Source organism: Cebidichthys violaceus, unplaced genomic scaffold, assembly GCF_023349555.1.
Source record: "Cebidichthys violaceus isolate CVI_PGR_0920_01 unplaced genomic scaffold, fCebVio1.0.p SCAF_16, whole genome shotgun sequence".
Taxonomy (NCBI): domain Eukaryota; kingdom Metazoa; phylum Chordata; class Actinopteri; order Perciformes; family Stichaeidae; genus Cebidichthys; species Cebidichthys violaceus.
Genome location: NW_027176329.1, coordinates 15,156,880 through 15,177,136, shown reverse-complemented (window position 1 = coordinate 15,177,136; position 20,257 = coordinate 15,156,880). Strand labels below are relative to the sequence as shown.

The 20,257-nt window shown below is 40.8% G+C and overlaps 1 protein-coding gene across 1 annotated transcript in view; it reads left to right on the top strand.

Moving 5' to 3' along the window:
- Nucleotides 1-11,328: 11,328 nt before the first annotated feature.
- LOC137872943 (protein shisa-7-like) overlaps nt 11,329-20,257 on the top strand; it is a 33,218-nt gene continuing 24,289 nt past the window's right edge. The window contains 1 exon segment of the mRNA XM_068711478.1: nt 11,329-11,769. The gene's annotated coding sequence lies outside the window, so the exon portion shown is untranslated.

The window sequence follows — 20,257 nt, the reverse complement described above, 5'->3', positions numbered from 1 at the left end:
GAGACAAATCTTAATTTATGACAAATCAATTATTCCCGTACCAACACTTCTCATACTGTGACCTCCATCAGAGGAGAACTCTCAGCCTCCTCGCATCGTTGACTCTCCTGCATTGAAAAGTGAACGTTAACTGTGCTGCTGCTTCACTTGTGAAACCCTCTGCTGCAGCAGCAGCAGCAGCAGCAGCAGCACATTACTGCTGCACCTGTCACCTCACCGTTAAACAGGAAGAGAGCGCTTCCCTGCACCTCTTCATGCTGTAAGCGTGGCTGCATTATGAGCCGCCGCGTGGAACAATAAAGCTTTAATGAGGCTTTAGTGGGTACGTATGCCGCTTGTTCTCAGAGAAACACATTAGCAGGACCTCATTGGCCTTATCTCGGCACCCATGACCTGTCAGCACTTTATACATTTAATCTACATTTATTTAAATATTATACAATTTAGAGGATTTTTTTGTGTGTGTGCAATTTTATACTTTTATACAATCTAAGTTGTATTTTTTTTTAAATATTTTACTCTCTAGTTTGTTACATTTGTTTGATGGATGTAGTTATTTTACAGATTTAAACATACGTCATAAAATATTTACACATGGAAACACTACATAAAGTAGTTCAAATGAGCTCTACTTGCACCTGCTACAATATTTACATATACAGTAAAAGTACTGAAAAAGTATGTCATGAATTATTAATGCTCTCATTAAGAGCACATTTTGCACACTGAATGCTTTTACTGTCGATAGTTCATGCACTCGTTTCTATGTTAGATTTATTCTATGGTTTTATTTAAAGCACTATATGTAGAGTTTCAAAATCACATTAAAAGTTTGACACATACTTTTTTCACCTTTTAGTTATTTATTATTAATAAGTCAAGTGGAACATGGAAAATACACTAAATTAAACATAAGACACAAGAAACATAATGAAATACTTAAGATATAAGAACACTCCTGATTCCACAAAATAAATAATCATACTCACACTTAACTTTAACACGCCAATATAACAATATAGGCAGCATATTCATATTTAACAATGGATTTACAACACACTAATATATATATATATATATATATATATATATATATATATATATATATATATGTAAGTGTTTATCAATGTCAACACCCATGAATGGAAACAGCTGTGTAAACAGAACATGAATAAAAAGATAGTAAAACACAAAATAAATAATACCTAATATGTCTTTATAATTGTTATATTAATTTAAATATTGTTATATCCGTTACATTATGGTGTTTTAAACCATGTATTAAATATCACACTGCTTATGAACAATACAAGTACATATTAATAAATTAGTATTACTAGTATTATATAATAATAAAAATGATAATACAAGAATTAAAACATCAGGGACCATCTTGAAGGAAATGTTCATCTTCATCACTCAGTCACACATTGCGGCTTCCTGTGTTGTCCGCTGAGCGGCTCCTTCACAGCTACCAGGAGTGAACTGTGTTGCTAAAGGGCACCACGGTGCTATGTAACCCCCCCCCCCCTCACCTCTGGGCCTCCACCGCCTCACTTATTTACACTCTGGCTGCTTTCATGTGGCTGAGCGACGCTTGTTTACTCCTCACACAGTTTTTAAAGCGTGACATACGGAAATGTTGCCGCCATATGGTCGTGTTTCGCTGCAGAGCCTCATGCAGAGCCTTCTTTTTCTTGGATGGCTGGCTGCATGTACGCTACATCATAACATGACTTACCCTGGGTCACCGCCTGCAGGGGTTTGTATTTATTTTTTTCTATTTGTATGGGGGGGAGGGAGGGTGGGGTGTGTGTGTGTGTGTGTGTGTGTGTGTGTGTGTGTGTGTGTGTGTGTGTGTGTGTGTGTGTGTGTGTACAGTAGGTGTACTGCTGTCGCAACAACACTGAGATCATGAAGAGATACTCAGAGCTTTGAAGTCTGAGTTCTTCACGATTTTAAGGCCAAAAACACTGGATCCTACATTTCCCATCATGCAACATATTTTTACTTAACCATCCCTGCCAAGCGACTCTTCCAAACTTCTCCATTTTTGCGCAAAAATAAATTCCTCCGAGCCTGAGCGCAGATAACCCTGGTGACGTCACCATTACATCATCAGGGTTATATGTCAGAAAGCTCGGGGAGGTGGAGTCGTACTTTTTCACGATGCGTAAACTGACCTTAATTTGTAAAACTGATGGCAAGCCCCTTCAATCAGCTCAAAGGCTCCTCTTTTTTAAATATTTCACAAGTTCTGCATAACTTGATTTTAAATCTGAGCTGCTCATTAAAAGCACATTTCCTGAGGCTTCTTGATGGGTTACCATAGACATGATTTACACGCACGTTCATGATCCCCAGAGGATGAATCCCTCTGACTATGACGTTGACATTTGCTGGTTTCTCTGAACAACTATCAGACATTGTCCCCCCTGTGGGGGGGGGGGGGGCAAAGACAAGGCTCCTTGTTTACAGTCCGATTAGCAATTTAAGCTGCATGACTGGAGTTGGCGTTATGAGACATGTAGCCGGTTAAAAAGCACATTTTTAAACTATTTAAGCCACATTTAAGCCAATGTGTTCCTCCTCTTTTGCTCCACATGCACAATCCTTTAATAGCGATTAGCAGTTAGAAAAGTGGCTAAAGCTAAAAAAAAAAACTTTTTGTGAGAAGTGACTTGTCTTCACTTCAATATAAGTTTTAGGCCAATTTGCTTTTTTTTGAGGGAGATGTAATTTATTAAAACTAACAGGATGAACTTATTTTGGTTCCTTACATTTGACATTTTGGAGATACAGAGTTTTCACTTGGCAGCATTGGTATCTTTGCGTACATAGGTTGTACATGTGTGTGTGTGTGTGTGCGTGCGTGTGCGTGTGTGTGTGTGTGTGTGTGTGTGTGTGTGTGTGTGTGTGTGTGTGTGTGTGTGTGTGTGTGTGTGTGTTTGCTCATCTGTATGAGTGACGCACTCACTGCTGGCCAGAGGACACTTTGACTCATCCCTGTCTGTTGACTCTACTGAGGTCTGGCAGGTCCACCATTGAGAGCAGGGCATCAAACATCCCCTCACACACACACACACACACACACACACACACACACACACACACACACACACACACACTCACCCATCCATCCTGCCCCGGAGGAAGTGATGTAAAGGCTGAACATAATGAGAAAGAGAAAGAGGAGAAAACAAGGAAACAAAGACCTCATTTTCTTTCTCCTTCGCTTTACAAAACACAACATAGAACATATTTTAATAAAAGAAACACTCTTTATATCAACACAGGAGAACAGACGTGATTCAAATTTGCTTCTTCATTTATTTATTTTTTTCTCAAATATCAAACACACATCTAAAGAAATCCCTTTAACTCCTCATTTTCCCATATATTCTCCTCGTGCATACCTTATTGCGTGCTTTAGGACGCCATCTTTTTCCCTGACCTACATTTTTCCGGCTTGACGCTCATCCGTTCATACATGTTACTATAGAGACGAGCGTTGGAGGTGGTGGTGCTGCTGCTGCTGCAGAAGCAGACGTTGGAAAATGCCCTGAGAAAGTTTCCCTGCCGGAGGCTCAGTGCAGCTGCTTATACTGCGAGAAAGGAAAAGAAGAAGAAAACCCACAGCTTCAGAAAAGCTCTCAGCAGCCTCTCTGGGAGGTTTGAATGCAGTTTCAGCTTAACTAAACTAAACTGCACTACACTGTGACTCAATCACAGGACAGCAGAGCGGGACAGCAGAGGGAGCAACAAGTCCTCATGAATATTTTGACTCTTTTGACTAAATGCTCTGACTGATTTGAGTTCCCTCTGGTTAACAGTTACACAGTGTGTATGTCTAAGGTCTTTTATTGTGAAAGGTAAGAAAGGAAGGAGTGGATCTGGTCTTGCGCTGCCTTTGTCAAAGTTAAGAGTGGTAATAAAGTTTTGACGTCAAAGGCCTCCCTGATGTGTTTTTGTTGGCCAACAGGACGTAAGCGTCGCTCTGGTTCCCTCGATTAAAAAGATGATAACGACTTTTTTTATTGTCTGATTGAAGAAAATAAACAAAAATTAAAGTTTGTGATACTTTCACGTTTTGTTCAACAAGATAATCTTCATAAATGAACACCACTTTTATGATTTTTGAAGCCTGAATGCAAACGTTAGACTACAAAGGCAGACTAGTCGTCTCATTTAGCATTTTTTTTTTAATGACAAAAAAAGCTATACAATTCACCAGAGGGGTAATTACTGATTGTTTTATATCGTAGAACAAAACCTTACATCTTTTTAAGCTTGTGTAAACCACAGACCTTATTTCAGGCTTTTAATCAGAAACCTGTTTACGCATCGACAAAAAATGCTGACTCATTTAAATCATGATTAGTTAATAAAATGTTCTAAATGCAGAGAAGTTGACAGGCTAGCTGTTTCCCTTTACTCCCAGTCTAAAGACTGCTAAGCTAAGCTAATCGCCTCTTGACTTCTGCTTCATACTTAGCGTACAGACGTCAAGGTGACATCGGCTGCCTCTCTCTCTGTCTCTCTCTCTCTCTCTGTCTCTCTCTCTGTCTCTCTGTCTGTCTCTCTGTCTGTCTCTCTCTCTGTCTGTCTGTCTCTCTCGCTCTGTCTCTCTGTCTCTCTCTCTCTCTCTCTCTCTCTCTCTCTCTCTCTCTCTGTCTCTCTCTGTCTCTCTCTCTATCTGTCTGTCTCTCTGTCTGTCTCTGTCTCTGTCTGTCTCTCTCTCTGTCTCTCTGTCTCTCTCTCTGTCTGTCTGTCTGTCTGTCTCTCTGTCTGTCTGTCTGTCTGTCTCTCTGTCTCTCTGCCCCCCCCCCCCCCCCCCCCCCCCCCACACACACACACACACACACACACACACACACACTCATCAACAGCAGCCAATCCTCTGGGAGTCTTACTGATTTCCTGTCCAGAGGAGAGAGAGAGAGTTGGGGGGGGGGGGGGGGGGGGGGTCCACTAACACAGTGTTGTCGCCTTCCTCGTCTAATCAGAGACAAGTGAGTCCCTCCTCATCCTCGGCTGACAGGCGGACTGAATCCACACGGGGATCATTAAAGGTTCATTTCTTCAAGAAGCACCTCACATCACGCTGCCCCTCTGAATCATATCTGCTCGGCCATATCTTCCTCCTCCACATGCTCTAATTTTGCTCTTGAAAAAAAAACATTCTCTCTGTTCAGCTTCTTTTTTTTTCAGTTTTCTGTTGTTGCATTTTCATCCACAGAAACATGTTTTACCAGCACCATTCTCTACTGATGATGATTTCTGTTGTTGTCTTTTATATAATATTATCTGTGACCAAACAAACACATGCACTCAATGATTTGTGACTGATTACGTGATTAAAAAATAAGACCTGTTTGTGTATACTTGAGTTATTAATACTGTAATGTGCTCTTTGACAATTGAGGCAGAGCGATTTGATTTGATCTGTGTTGGGGGAAATTGGGGGTAGGTACTTGAGTGGGGAACGTGGGCAGAGGGGGGGGGGGGGGGGTTAAAATGACATCTGCATTGTATGACTGTGTACTTTGTGCTTTTGAGAATAAACATAATTTACAAAAAAAATAATAAAATAAGACCTGATGCTTATGATGACCATCATTTTTTAACAAAATCTAAACTGCTAATTTTTCCATATATTTAACTTTTATTTAATCAGGAGATTTTACTAAAATTATGAAATAAATCAAGTGGCCTGTTCCATAGACTCAGTTAGCTGTCAGGCTAACTGTCAGGCTAACTGAGACTACTTACAACTTACTTTGTGGCTGATTTGTTTCTCTTTGTACTTACTTTGTTTCTCTTTGTACTTACTTTGTCTCTCTTTGTACTTGTTTCTCTTTGTACTTACTTTGTTTCTCTTTGTACTTACTTTGTTTCTCTTTGTACTTACTTTGTTTCTCTTTGTACTTGCTTTGTTTCTCTTTGTACTTACTTTGTTTCTCTTTGTACTTACTTTGTTTCTCTTTGTACTTACTTTGTTTCTCTTTGTACTTGCTTTGTTTCTCTTTGTACTTACTTTGTTTCTCTTCGTACTTACTTTGTTTCTCTTCGTACTTACTATGTTTCTCTTTGTACTTACTTTGTCTCTCTTTGTACTTACTTTGTTTCTCTTTGTACTTACTTTGTCTCTCTTTGTACTTGTTTGTCTTTGTACTTGCTTTGTTTCTCTTTGTACTTACTATGTTGCTCTTTGTACTTGCTTTGTTTCTCTTTGTACTTACTTTGTCTCTCTTTGTATTTACTTTGTCTCTCTTTGTACTTACTGTGTTTCTTTGCGATTCTTTTGTCTCTCTTTGTACTTACTTTGTCTCTCTTTGTACTTACTTTGTTTCTCTTTGTACTTACTTTGTTTCTCTTCGTACTTACTTTGTTTCTCTTTGTACTTACTTTGTCTCTCTTTGTACTTACTTTGTTTCTCTTTGTACTTACTTTGTTGCTCTTTGTACTTGTTTCTCTTTGTACTTGCTTTGTTTCTCTTTGTACTTACTTTGTTGCTCTTTGTACTTGCTTTGTTTCTCTTTGTACTTACTTTGTTGCTCTTTGTACTTGCTTTGTTTCTCTTTGTACTTACTTTGTTGCTCTTTGTACTTACTTTGTTTCTTTTTGTACTTACTTTGTCTCTCTTTGTATTTACTTTGTCTCTCTTTGTACTTACTGTGTTTCTTTGCGGTTCTTTTGTCTCTCTTTGTACTTACTTTGTTTCTCTTTGTACATGTGTTTCTTTGCGGTTCTTTTGTCTCTCTTTGTACTTACTGTGTGTCTTTTTGTGGATACTTTGTGGCTCTTTGTCGTTGTGAATCTCTTTGTGATCTCTGTGTAGTTATTTTCTTTGGTTTCTTTTTGTGGTCATTTTGAGTGTCCTCCCGGTTGGTATGTGTCTCTTTGAGTGATATTTTGGGAGGTCCCCTTGACACTTTGGGCCCCTGAGGCTGTGGCCGGTAGCCACGTTCAGTAATCCATCCAACAATTAACAACAGGCCATTGATATTGAACGTTTTTTTTAACGCACAATGCCAACATTTGTTTGTTTTGTTACTGAGCTCCAACATTAACTGATGAATTTTTATTGGATGTGAACTCCGGTCTCCAATTGAAATAAATGTTGGATTCAATTGTGTCATCTTGAATCTCATTTTGTAATGTCTACATTTTATCTTTATCTCATTACATTTGACTAAAATCTCAAAAATACTGTATTTAAATAATGTATTTGACATATGACCACATCCTGGAATGTATTTTCAGTCTGATAACTTCAATAAATTAAAATGTATTTCTGGATTTCTCAGTAATTATGACAAACAGGTGCCTCAAATGAATAATGCTCTTAAGGATCAAAAACATCTGTGTTTTTTGTAATCTTAGCACCTTTGCACAAATGATATTGGTATTTCTGGTATTGGCGTTGTTGTATTCCTTCTGGTAGTAAACTGACACAAACACTCAATGTTTTGACATCAGCTGTCCATAAAGATCTCCAATTGCTTTTAGGTTCAAGGTTTCCAGTCTCACTGTGGTTTGGTTTTGTTTCAATCATCATTATCATTTATTACTTATTGTGACAACTGGAACCAAATCTGTCTGTGCTTTATCTTTACGTGACTTTTTGAAATCAAATCTCCTCATGACCACTTCGTAGTGAGGGCTGAACACACACACACCCACACACACACACACACACTCTGAAACCCCCTCATTTTTAATTTAGTGTGCTGCACAGAATTGATCTCCTGCTGTGCATTGATTGCAAGTTTAGTGAAGGTATATTGATGTATTGATTGATTTTTAAAGCTCTTGTTATGAAAATGCCCCATAGAAGAAGCTAAATCACTGCAATAACACATGCAGGGACCTTCTGACTTCACAGTGAAATGAATGTTGATGTTCCTACTATAACCTGTCATGTGCTCTCGCTGCGAACGGTGACATGTGCATGATGTTGAGAGAGATATATTAAAGGATTACCAGAGTTGTCTTTGGTGAGGGAACAGCTGGCTAACAGTTGGGTAGATGTGTGCCAACTCCTCTGGCTATTTCTGCAGAGACCAACATGTAGCTTCTCCATCTGCGATTCCTCCGCAGCGTTTCTGCTGAATTCAGGTCAGCGCCGCTCGTTCCACTGAAACCATACAAACTTGGACTAAAATATTCATCTGAATGAAAATGGACGATAATTTGAAGAATCCATCTGCAGAGGTTAGACGGCGGCAGACCTGCAGAGCGTAACGCAGGTCAGAGTTAATCTTTTAAACACTTGAGCTCATCATCAGGGTGAAAATGTGTCATTTTACATGCACACATACTGACATGTGTTCAAGAGTGCAAATTTCAGAAGCTTCATAGTATTCTATATTGAAATCTTATGATTAGGAAGTATTCAGAGTGGGGGAAAAAACCCTCAAACAGAGATCACAGGACAAAACGTGTCCACCATGATGACTGTTTTTGGGGCGTGTTAACAGGCACTCAGGTCACGTCCTTAACATTTCGGAGGATGTGGAGTTTTTTTTTTTTTTACTTTTTACTTTTTAGTGATTAAATAATGCGTGGAAATAGTTTCCATGGATACTAATTCACGACTGACAGCTTATAGTTTCAAATTATCCTGATTGAAAGGAAATGAGTGCCACATTTAGATAATAACAAAATGAACACATCAACAGAGTATTGTATACTTCAACATCGACTTTCTTTCAATTTCTTTCATGGATATTTGTAATATACTCAAAGGGATATTTTTACTATTTGGTAATAATTATTCTCATCGCCAAAAAACACTCCGTTGTATAAGGCCACAGTATTTTAAAATCCTTTCTTCGTCCCTTATTGGACTTATTTAATCATAAGGGAAACTCAAGGACACATTATGTCTTGATATAAAAACTTAAATTTGCATAAATATGAATAAATACAAAGTGAATCCAATTCCACGTTAGCCGGAGAGGAACCTTTGTCATATTATTACAGGGGGCAACGGCAGGGTCACCACTGACTGAAGCATCAAAAGAAGCAGAATCAAAGTATTGAAATATGTGAAGATACCGCATGTTAAATCTTTAGAAGGTATGATTAATATAATCCATATTGACGGTTGTTTTTATTACAATCAACACTCCAACCTCCACGCTTTGTAGGACATAAAGCACATATTATTTACTCCCACGTGGCTGAAATGCTGACAGGCGTCAACAGGAAACACTTCACTTCCTGCTGAGGTCACTTATTTGATCTGTTATTATTTTCCAGTGACACGCTTGTGTGCACATATTAAATAAATAAAACAGCCGTGCTGCTGCTGCTAAACTGTGAACGCAACATGCAGCGTTTGTAACTCTCGCGCTGCAGCTGCTTCATTTTTTACTTATTCTTTCCGTTGCAGGGTTAAGATGGTGCTGCCTGTCGCTTTTGCATCAGAACCGATTTTATTGCCGAGGAGTCTGAGCCGGGGGCTCGAGGAGGCATAAGCACCGTAGAGATTTGCATATTATATATTTTCTCTCTCTCTTGTTGATCGGGGAGTCAGCAGAGAGTGATGGAGGCAAAAGGCCTGAGCCACAGAGGCCGGGGGGGGGGGGGGGGGGGGGGGCAAGAGCAAGGGAACAAGGGAACAAGGGAACAAGCCTCTGCTAATTTCCTGGCAAAAACTAAATAAACCATAATTAACAGGTTAGATGTGCAGGCTGCGGTTGTCAAGGTAACTGATGACACCGCGTTATCACTTGGCGCTTCTGCATCCTCCCCCCTCCCTCTTCTTCCTCCCATTCATCAAGCAGGCCATTGAACAGGGAGGAAGAGAGGGGGGGGGGGCAACCCCCACCAAAACTCATATTAAACTCCTATTTATTCACAGAAGAGAGTTCACACACCTTATTAGTCTGGTGTATTAATGGTGGAAAGTCAATTACCATAATAGGATGATTACACATTACAATGGGGAGTGGTGGGCCTGGGAAATCACAAGTTATTGCATAAACCATACTGTTATGGCTATACTTTATTCTCTTTACAAAGGGCTCAGTTCACCCAAATTATATCACCAAAAAAAAAAAGCAGATTTTCTCATTTGCCTCTGCTATCTGGTCATGCAGGTGGTGTGTTTTGAGATAAGCTACGTTTGTGCTGCTCAAAGCATTTAAAAAAAGCTACATTTAGAACTTTGTCTTTCTAGAAAACAGTTTCCTCATTAATCCATAGAACAGAGAAAGTAGTTCCCATGAAATCTGGTCATATCTATGGAAAGACACATGCTGCTAAATGTTTTAAATGGCATTAAATCCTACATTTATATATCGATCATATGAAGTATTGTTGTGCCTCACTGCATGCGTTTTTTCGCTTAAAAATTGTAAATATTCCTTTTGTAAGTTTGGTAATCATAAAATGTAATGTTAGTACAAACGATTGGCCTGTTGGATGTTAACAAATTCGTATTTGCTCCACTGTTGAATCCAGAATCCCTAGTTTCTAAGGATGGACAAGCTTTTATTGAAGGTATACTATGGCAATTTCTGATAAATAATAATACATCTACTAGCAAACATAAACACAAATAGCATAATAGCTAACTATACATAGCAAATGTTGGCCTGGGTAGCAAGTGTAATGAAAGCCAAAAGGGTTTAATATTTGGGTTCAGTCAAATATTTAAAAAAAAATATGTGAAGTATAAGCAACATATATCCTTAGTTAGTTACTTCTTTCCACTGGCGTCACTCTGATGAACAATTAATCAGTCATACTGCACTATCACCCCAATTCCATTGTTATTGCTGTTGTATAGGTTCATGTTCATATATATATATATTTTTACTTTTGGATATATATTTATATTTATAGAGTACATAGTCTTAAATGTTTATACTTACGTTTGGATATATATTTATATTTATAGAGTACATAGTCTTAAATGTTTATTACTTACGTATCTGTTCTATCTTTCTTGTTGTCCTTGTTTTATTTTGTTTATTGTAAACTTGTGTACATTGAGAGCAAAGTGTAAACCGGAGTCAAAATTCCTTGTATGCGTACACACACATGGCCAATAAAGCTGATTGTGACTGCTCTTTGGTTCTGCCCATTAATATTTAGCGGTGACAGCACTAACGGGTCTGCGCATTAATATTTAGCCGCACTAACGGGTCTGCGCATTAATATTTACAATTAACTGTCAACCAGTAACAGGTGCGCCCGTGGTACCGGGAAGGTCACCACTTCGGGTTTTCGAACGCGAGTCCAGCCAATCAGAACGGGACCCGATTGCAAACTCTCCCCCGCTCCGCGATTGGTCGATCATTTCCTCCTCAGTACTTGAGGAATGCAAAGCAGTTGGCCAGTGCCGTATTTGCCCAATCGATGCCTCGGCCACGGAGCACGGCGGACACCGTGTGAGGAGCAGTGTGTGTCGGAGGGGCGGAGGGAGCAACATCAGCCTCGTACGTGGGAGCGTTTGGAGCGTCACACACTCTGCACCGCAGCGATACAAACTGAAATAACGTGACTGTAGTGGAAATATTTTTGTTTTTTTGTAAACGCGTCCTCTAAACGGTTTTATACGCTTTTCTTTGTGTTGTGTTTTTTTTTTTTGTTTTTTTTTTATTGTACTGGAGGGGAACGACGCGCGAGGCTTTTCACTGCGGCTAATCAATTCCCTTTTTTCCAGACCTGGGATTTACAATGAAACATGTAGGTGACACGTTCTCCTTCACAGTCCAGGAATCACGATAGCGAAGACGGCGAAGAGGAAAGCAGGTAAAAAAAAATAAAAATAAAAATACAATAACCCCCCCCCCCCCCAAAAAAAAAACAACCTCTCTGAGCACCGCTTGTTGTGAATCGGAGTGATATCACACCTTTAAACCGTGCGTAACTTCAAAAGATGTCACATTTGTTTAGGAGGAGAAATTAGGAGGGGGGGGGGGGGCTGAGAGTATCGTATTAACATCATCACATCCTCAATGCTCTTTTTGTTGTTGTTATACCTGACGGGTGATGTTAACTTAAAGGCGTCATTGATGCCACAATTTCAACTGCTAGAGCGCATGTGTGGCACTGCAACGTTTGCGCTTTATTGTTGAGCCTCCATTGATTTATTAAAGGGGGGGGGGGGGGGGAAACATTTAGTCTCAAAGTCATACGAGGCACTATTATTTCTTCTCGGTTTTCTTTACCAAAAAAAAAAAAAGGGGGGGGGGGGGGAGGCATGGTGACGGGTGCCGCATCTATAGGATCAGCATCCTCTCTGTGGAGCCCCTGCGTAAAACACAAAACAGGGATTTGTATTCTTAATTTTTTTGGTCGCTGTTGTGCGCTGCAGCAGTGCGTTTAAGGACGGCCGAACAGGTTTCATCATGACGCTGTTGTCTCATCTTGCTTGCTATATACATAACGTGCAGTACAGTAACGCCTCGGCATAATGCAACAAAACCCTCCCATTTTGTGGCCTCACTATGGAGCCCTGAATGCAGCAGCAGCGTCCATACATGCAGCTTCAAACAATGCATCTGTGTGTGTGTGTGTGTGTGTGTGTGTGTGTGTGTGTGTGTGTGTGTGTTGCCACAAAGAAGTCATGAAGTAAAAGACAGCTCACACACATGCGCGCACGACACACACACACACACACACACACACACACACACACACACACACACACACACACACACACACACACATGGGTGCCATGACTGGCTCCAGTGTGAGCATAATTGCCTCATGAATGCTAATGCATCATGTTAATGCAGAGACACACTGCAAACTAACGTGCTCTCCTCCTCTGCACTGCTGCCTGGCAGGGCTCACATGTGCTCAGGTTAGCCTTACCTAACTTACTGTGTGTGTGTGTGTGTGTGTGTTTGTGCATGCATGAGTGTGGGTGTGTGTGTGTGTGTGTGTGTGTGTGTGTGTGTGTAGGTGCGTGTCTGTGGATGATATCACCGTGCATATGGTTGCAGGCCCGTGTGTGTGTGTGTGTGTGTGTGTGTGTGTGTGTGTGTGTGTGTGTGTGTGTGTTTGAGGATGATTTATTTTTTTTTGTACCCGGGGTTTTTTGGAGCTGCTGCTGCACACCTACACCTGCTGCCACACCGGTTTTGCTAAAGTGAGGCTACACTAGAGAAGTGCTTCACATCCTCCCATCATTGACACAGGTGGAATCGGCCCTTTCAGCCACATAATGAAATTCTGATGTGTTGCTTTACTCGCTGCAAAGTGACTAATTAAATTTCAAATACAGATGGAAAAAAACCACTTAAAATTTGTGGAAATTGCGGAGAGAGCCCAGGGTGATGTCTCGAGATTGCTCGTTATGTCCGACTAGCTGTCCAAAACTCAAAAGATTTTAAGATGTAACAAGAGTGCAGATGCAAGTAATGACTATTTTCATAATTGGTTCATCTTGTAATTGTGTTTTTGATGAACATATAAGTTGTTTTAGTCTATAAGATGTCCGAAAAATCAGAAAAAAATATTTTAAATCGCTTTGTTAGTCTGTCAAAAACTTAATAATTTTCGACGAGTGATATAAAAGCTGTACATCCTCGCATATGAGAGGCTGAAACCAATTAACCACTAATGACATTTGTCTGGATTGTTGTAGATTGATTTCTTCTGATTGATCGAACAAATCCTCGACTATAAATGTGAGCCTCTCTGTGACCGGTTCCTCAAAGTCACGGAGCAGAAGCTTCTACCGAGAGAGAGAGAGAGAGACGAGAGAGAGAGAGAGAGAGACCAGAATGCACTGCAGCCACAGGACGTTTGAGTGAGGGGCACCGCTGCGAATACAGATACCCCAAAGCTCAGTGATCGCACTTTCAGGGCTGTTTGTGTTTCTACGTACGGCCCACCTTTTTTTTTTTTTTTTGAGTAAAATCAACACGTTCACGCCCACTCTCTTGGGAGGGGGCTGTTGAAAGGCATTCTGGGAAAGCGCAGGGGAACCACTGACTGAAGTATCGGCACCAAGTCGATGACAAAAAGCATTGCACATCACACAGCTGGATGATGTAAGAGGGTTGTTCTGTGAAACCTCAGCGGAGTGTTCCCTCGCACTCGGGTGTGTTTTTCAGGGGGTGATGCCTCGGTTCAAGTTGCCGTCCCTTTTTTTGTTGTGCGATGGTTTGACTTCTCTGATGGTTCCGGGGCCCCCGGTGTGCTGGAGGAGGCGGGGTCGTCTGCGGCTCCTTCACCGTCCATCACGGTTGTTTTATGAGTCAGCGGTGATTAATCCGATAGGTAGCGGTCAGGCTTTCCTGTGCACCTCCAGAGAAGGAGCTGGAAATGGGCTGCGTACGTAGACAAATGGCCTTGACTGAACCACACACACACACACACACACACACACACACACACACACACACACACACACACACATGCATCCCCCCCGGATGTAGAGGGATTTTCAAGTCTCAGGTCTTCGCGTCATCACCGGGGGCGTGGGTACAATCGGTATTCTCGGCATACATTCAACCTTCAGGAACAAACATGATGGTGTTTGTACTGTAGTGACTCCTCTTCCTGGAACTACACCCCCCCCCCCCACACTGTGACGTGTGCACCGTGAGTTATTATTTTTCTTTAATTAAAAGTCGTGAACGGTGACCCGGTTGGGCTCGACGCTGGCTGTTCCCAGGTCAGCTGGAACCGTTTATATGGAGCACAATTCAGAGCCTGCATGGCTGAACTGGGAGCTATTTAGAGTCGATCACATGCTTTATGCAAAGACATTAGCTGTGGTTGAACTCGTCCTCTCAAAGCCAGGAACGCGTTAACCGTCGAGTCGGGATCCGATCGGCCAGACCGCATGCCGAGGTGAGCCGGCTCACTTTAGAGTTCTGGTCTCTTTGGAGTCCTAGAAACGCAACATTTTTTTTCGATTTTGCTGCTTTAGAATGAAAAGCTTTTAAATAACAAACTATCGGGGGAGTTTTATTGTGAAGAGTTTATAGGAAAGGAAGTTGAGTTTAACCAGCGTTTCGCAGCCTTTTGCCAGTGTCACCAGTGTTCCTCTGTTCAAACCCAACGTATTTACCGAGCCGGTTACTCATCGCTCTCGGGGCCCTGGAAGTTGTGTGCGACTGGTGCGATGAGAGGCTGAAAAATGCTCCTCGCCAATGACACCTTCCCATTGCTGTGAGGGAGGTGCAGCCCCCCCCCCCCGTCATATTAACCTCCTTCAACAGATGGGACAACACCCCACTACTGCACACGCATAATGGCCAAACATTATGTTTAATTCACGCCTCCTGAAGCTGTCACCAAGAAACAAATTACACCACCGTTTCCACGGGAGGGGAATAATTATCGCCCGGATCAGATTGACTAATTACACAGTTTAGAATCTTTTTTTTCTTTTTTTTTTTTTTGAAAGAAATATTCAAAGTGGTTTCTCAGGCCGACTAGCAGCAAATACATCCGTGTGATGTCTCGCGTCGTCACTCACAATCTGTCATTCACTCTCTGCTTCACAGTTATGATGAGAGCATATGGTGCAATAAACTGAGAGCGGGTGACGCGATCAATAACCTTTACATATCGCACGTTCAGTATATCGATGAGACCTTTGCTGATCGCAGTGACTTTGTGCGAGACATTGTTATTATTTGCTGTCTTTGCACATTTGTGTTTGCGATAAAGTAAAATTCAGCAGATGAACTTTGTGCTGTTGTCACTGCACGACCGAGGACAGACAGGAGTGCTTCAGGTTTAAGGCACAATTCACTTTTTTTTTTTTTGGGAGGAACTGGCCGTCACCCTGGCCTGACCAAGACTCCCGCATCGTTAGCACGTTAGCATGTTAGCACGTTAGCACGTTAGCTCTTTAGCGCGCATGTAAAGGCACACCTATTGTTACGGGGGCTTCTTCTCCGATAACATTTTTTGGGTTTTTTGAGCGTCAGATAAGGAACCAGCAATCAGTACCCAAATTGGAGATTTTCCTTTTTTTTTTTTCCCCAGACAACGTCTCTTTTATAAGAGAAATAAATCACTAATCAATAATAATATTAATAATAATAATATTACTGGCTCTTTCATTGGTGGAAATGAGAAACATCGCTCGTTTGTGAGCTCTCTGCAGGATGGTGTTCTCACCCAAATATTGTTTATTAGGTTAAAGAAGCGTCACTCTGGGAAGTGGACTTCAACAACTCATCTAGTTAAACTATCTTCTACAGCATATCAATAAGTTAATCTTATCAATTATATAGTCTTGAACGTGGACCTTCATTCTTTAGATCGAGTGTTAAAAGAATAAAGTAATGTACAAAAACATATAAATATTGCCATGAGGAGTAATACTCTTTTTAAAACTGTTAATTGTAATATATGTTTTGGCTCTGAGAAAATTACCCCAGATGATGTCAGCTTTAGAAAGCCTTCTTTACAAACCAGGGTGTTTTCTGTGCTGATCACACACACACACACACACACACACACACACACACACACACACACACACACACACACACACACACACACACACACACACACACGCGTGCATGTGTACTGTGTGTGGGTCGATAAATTCAACTTGATGCCTGGACAGTAGGTGGTCTTCTATAAAGTAAATCCCTGGATATTAAATGGTCTCCTGGATATTTGTTCCTAAAGTACACTGAAGTAATATCACATGAGACAATATGACCACAAATATACTGAATATCAATCATATAGATCTCAAGCATTTCAAAATGTTAAAGTATAATTGAGTGAAACCCTCTCACACACTTTTATAAGACATCCTTTCTTTTCTTTGTGTTATGTAATTTTAATGCTTTTCTTTCTAATTAAAATGATTTGCTTTTATTAGGCCTATTTGTTTAATGTTCTCAGCTGTCTGTTGTATTTGATGGGGAAAGTGTTTTTTAAATATAAAAAAACACAACTTTATTTTCGGGTGTCCCAGAACAAGAAGGCGCTAGCTGGTGTGATAAACCATATTTGGACTTACTGTGACCTGTCAATCACAGTAAGCCCCCGCCCTAAAGCATCCCCTGCTTTATGGTCTGTTTGACTCTAAATGGACCATAGTTTACTAAATGAACATCATGCTGTATTGAAGAAGACTTGAAACTAGAGATTGAGACCATAAACTCATGTTTACAATGTTTACTGAGGGAATAAATCAAGAGAGAAGTAGAGTCATTTTAGACTAGACTTCTATACAACCAGAGGAGTCGCCCCCTGATGGACATTAGAGAGAATGCAGCTTTTGAGACAACAACAGACGTCTCTTATCTTCCTCTTTGTCAGTTACAAATGTCAGAAATCCACCAAGTGCAACGTTTGTTAGAAAACAGTGTTTTCCATGAAGACACCCGTCAGAGTTTAGTTGGCAGCTGTAGGTGGGAAGAAATTCATACGTCTATATGCTGGAAAAACACTGCGAATTTAGAGTATCAAGTTTGGGAAAACATGAGCATTTACCAGACAGGAAGCGTTTATCAACCGTTGCATCATGGGATATGTAAATTTGGGATTCACGGATTGAAAGTCTGGATATCTCTCCCTCTGCTGCATTGACTTTGTTTATTTTAAAATCTGTCTCTAGTTTTGGTGTTAGTCTGTGTTTAGAGTGATTTCTGTGAGGTGCAGCGCGTACGAAAGGCAAATAATCTGCATCACGTTTAATATTGCAATTTACCTAATACTGTCGTACCGCTTAATAGTAAAATTCTGAATCCAGAAGTGATGTGAATGAACGCTGTTGTTACATAACAACAGGGGCGTTGTGGTGTGACCGGATCAAACTGCAACGAAACATCATTTGCAGCCGGGATTACATAATGACCCTGATACTTTTGTGGGTAGTAAAAAAAAAAAAAAAAAAAGTGAAACCTTTTAGCGCAGGTGCTCTGGGGGGGTTACACCTCACACCACCTTAAATACTGGAAGCACGTCCCTGTGATGTTAGATAATGGCCTCCTGGTGTGTGGCTGCATGTTGTGCAGAGAGAGAGAGAGAGAGAGAGAGAGAGAGACTGTGTAAAAGTAGGCCAGTCGGACCAGAGCTCCTGGAAAAGAAAAAAAAAAAGAGCAGCTGTGAATGAATTCACTGTACCAGAGAGACGGACTGAAAGCTCACACCTGTGGCAGGTTGCTGGAGTTCAAATGCTGCAGGTTTCATGAAGGGAAGAGAACAAGCTTCACCGCGACGCAACGACTAAATATCCACTGTTGTGTTCGTGGCATACTTGGGTTATAATAAATTAGCTTGAAAGTGTTTCATGTCATGCTGCAGTCATTAAAAAAATCAAATTAGATTTTTATGAGATTCCTGCAGAACAGTATATCCGCATAGTGCAATAAACAAAACGTTGTATTTCCTCGTTGTATTCCGTACAGAACATGTAGTTTTATTAGTCGATTAATCGTCCGACTGTGGCTCAGCGGAAGAGCGGGTCGTCCTTCAATCGGGGGGGGGGGGGGGGGGGGGGGAGTCGGCGGTTTGATCCCCGGCCCCGCTGGTCCACGTGTCCTTCTGTGTGAATGAGTTCGTTGGTCCTGATTGGACTAACGGGTGAATGAATGGCGTGAAGTGTTAAAAGCGCTTTGAGTGGTTCAATTTTGGAGAAATTCATCAAGCAAATACTCCAACAGATATGTGCAGCTGCTTGTATTTGTACGACAGTGAGTATTTCAGAACTTAAGCCTGTTTGTTAAATCATTTTAAAAAAGGGTTTATAGACATTAAACATACTGTGTTGGTGCAGAGAGGTGGGTTCATGTGTGTAACTGTGGCTTTTGGGAGAGTCGTCAACAATTAGTTGGTTTATCGGCAGGAAAAAAAAATCCGCAATTATTATGATAATCAACTAGTTGTTGAGATTTTAAGACATTATAGAAATCTGAACATGATTTGGTTTTGGATTGTTGGTCAGAAGGACGAAAGAAGACATTTGAGAAAGTCACTTTAGCAATCTTTGATTTTGTGTTGAGAATCATTTTACTGGGTTTTTTTTATGTTTTAAAAAGAGAAACTGATTGTTTGCGGAAGTCATTTCTCAAGATTTACAGTTTATCAAATGTGAGGATTTTCTGTCTTCATTTGTTTTCATATCAACAATTTTGATTTGATATCGTTCCTTTCTCGCTGAGAACTTTTACTTGCATGTTTCTCAGAAATCGTATAGCTGTTTGTATTGTTGTGGGTTTCATTTGGCCTTAAATCTGTGTCGAGCGTTGAGAAAGTAGAGCTCATCAAACACCGTTAGTTTTTTCCTCGTGTGTTTCTGTTAATGCGTGATCTGTTGAGCAGAGCTCTGTGGCGATGCTTCAGCCCACCAAACACCAGATTACTCCGGCAGAGACGGATCGTTAGGACATTATGTAGTGTCGTTGTGATGAGAGTTAATGGAAGCTCGGGCCTTCTCTGATACTCCTCGCTCCACACGATTGTCCGAAAACTAGGCTGCATTTATGGATTTTTATTTTGAAACCAGTTTTTAGTTTGTTTTTTTTATTCCGCCACCACATGCATCACTGTGTCAGGACCAAGGGCAGTGCATTGACCTTTATGGGCCGAGTTCACAGCAGCTTCGCCTCAGTCCACATTAGAAAGCAGAGCCACTGCTGCCCGCCGCCGCCGCCGCCGCCACCGCCACTGCTGCTGCTGCTGCTGCTGCAGCTGCATGCCCTTATGCACTGGCACATTTCCCAGCATGCTTCAGAGAGGGAGGGAAGGGAGGCGGTGGATGGAGGTGAGAGGAAGGAGACGAGGGTTGAGAATTGGGGGGGGGGGGTTAAAGAAGAGGAAGATCTGCTGCACTAACTCTGCTAGGGGAGGTCAGGCAGTATGTACAGTATGTACATTATATACAGCTGCTATGTGGTCTGAATCAATACTAATCATATTTAGTCTGTATCAATACTTCACACCAAATGGAACATATACATAATAATGCATAAAATAATCAATTTCTTTTTTCATTATTGATTAACCTGTCAGTTACTCTTATTTTTAATTGATGAACTGTTTGCTCTATTAATTATCAGATAATAGGGAAAAGTGCTCCTGTTTTTTTTTTTTCGTTTTTTTTTTCTGGCCATTAGAATAAATACATTGCATTTAGATTTAAAACAGAGAAAAGAGTCAAATAGTTGCATTTGAGGAGCTGAAAACACTGAATGTAGCTAGTTGGCCCGTTTCAGTATTTACACAAATAAAAAAACAACTTTAAAAGCTTATTTTGTTATTTTCTTAATCACAAAATGCACAATATTAATAAATAGACAACATAGCT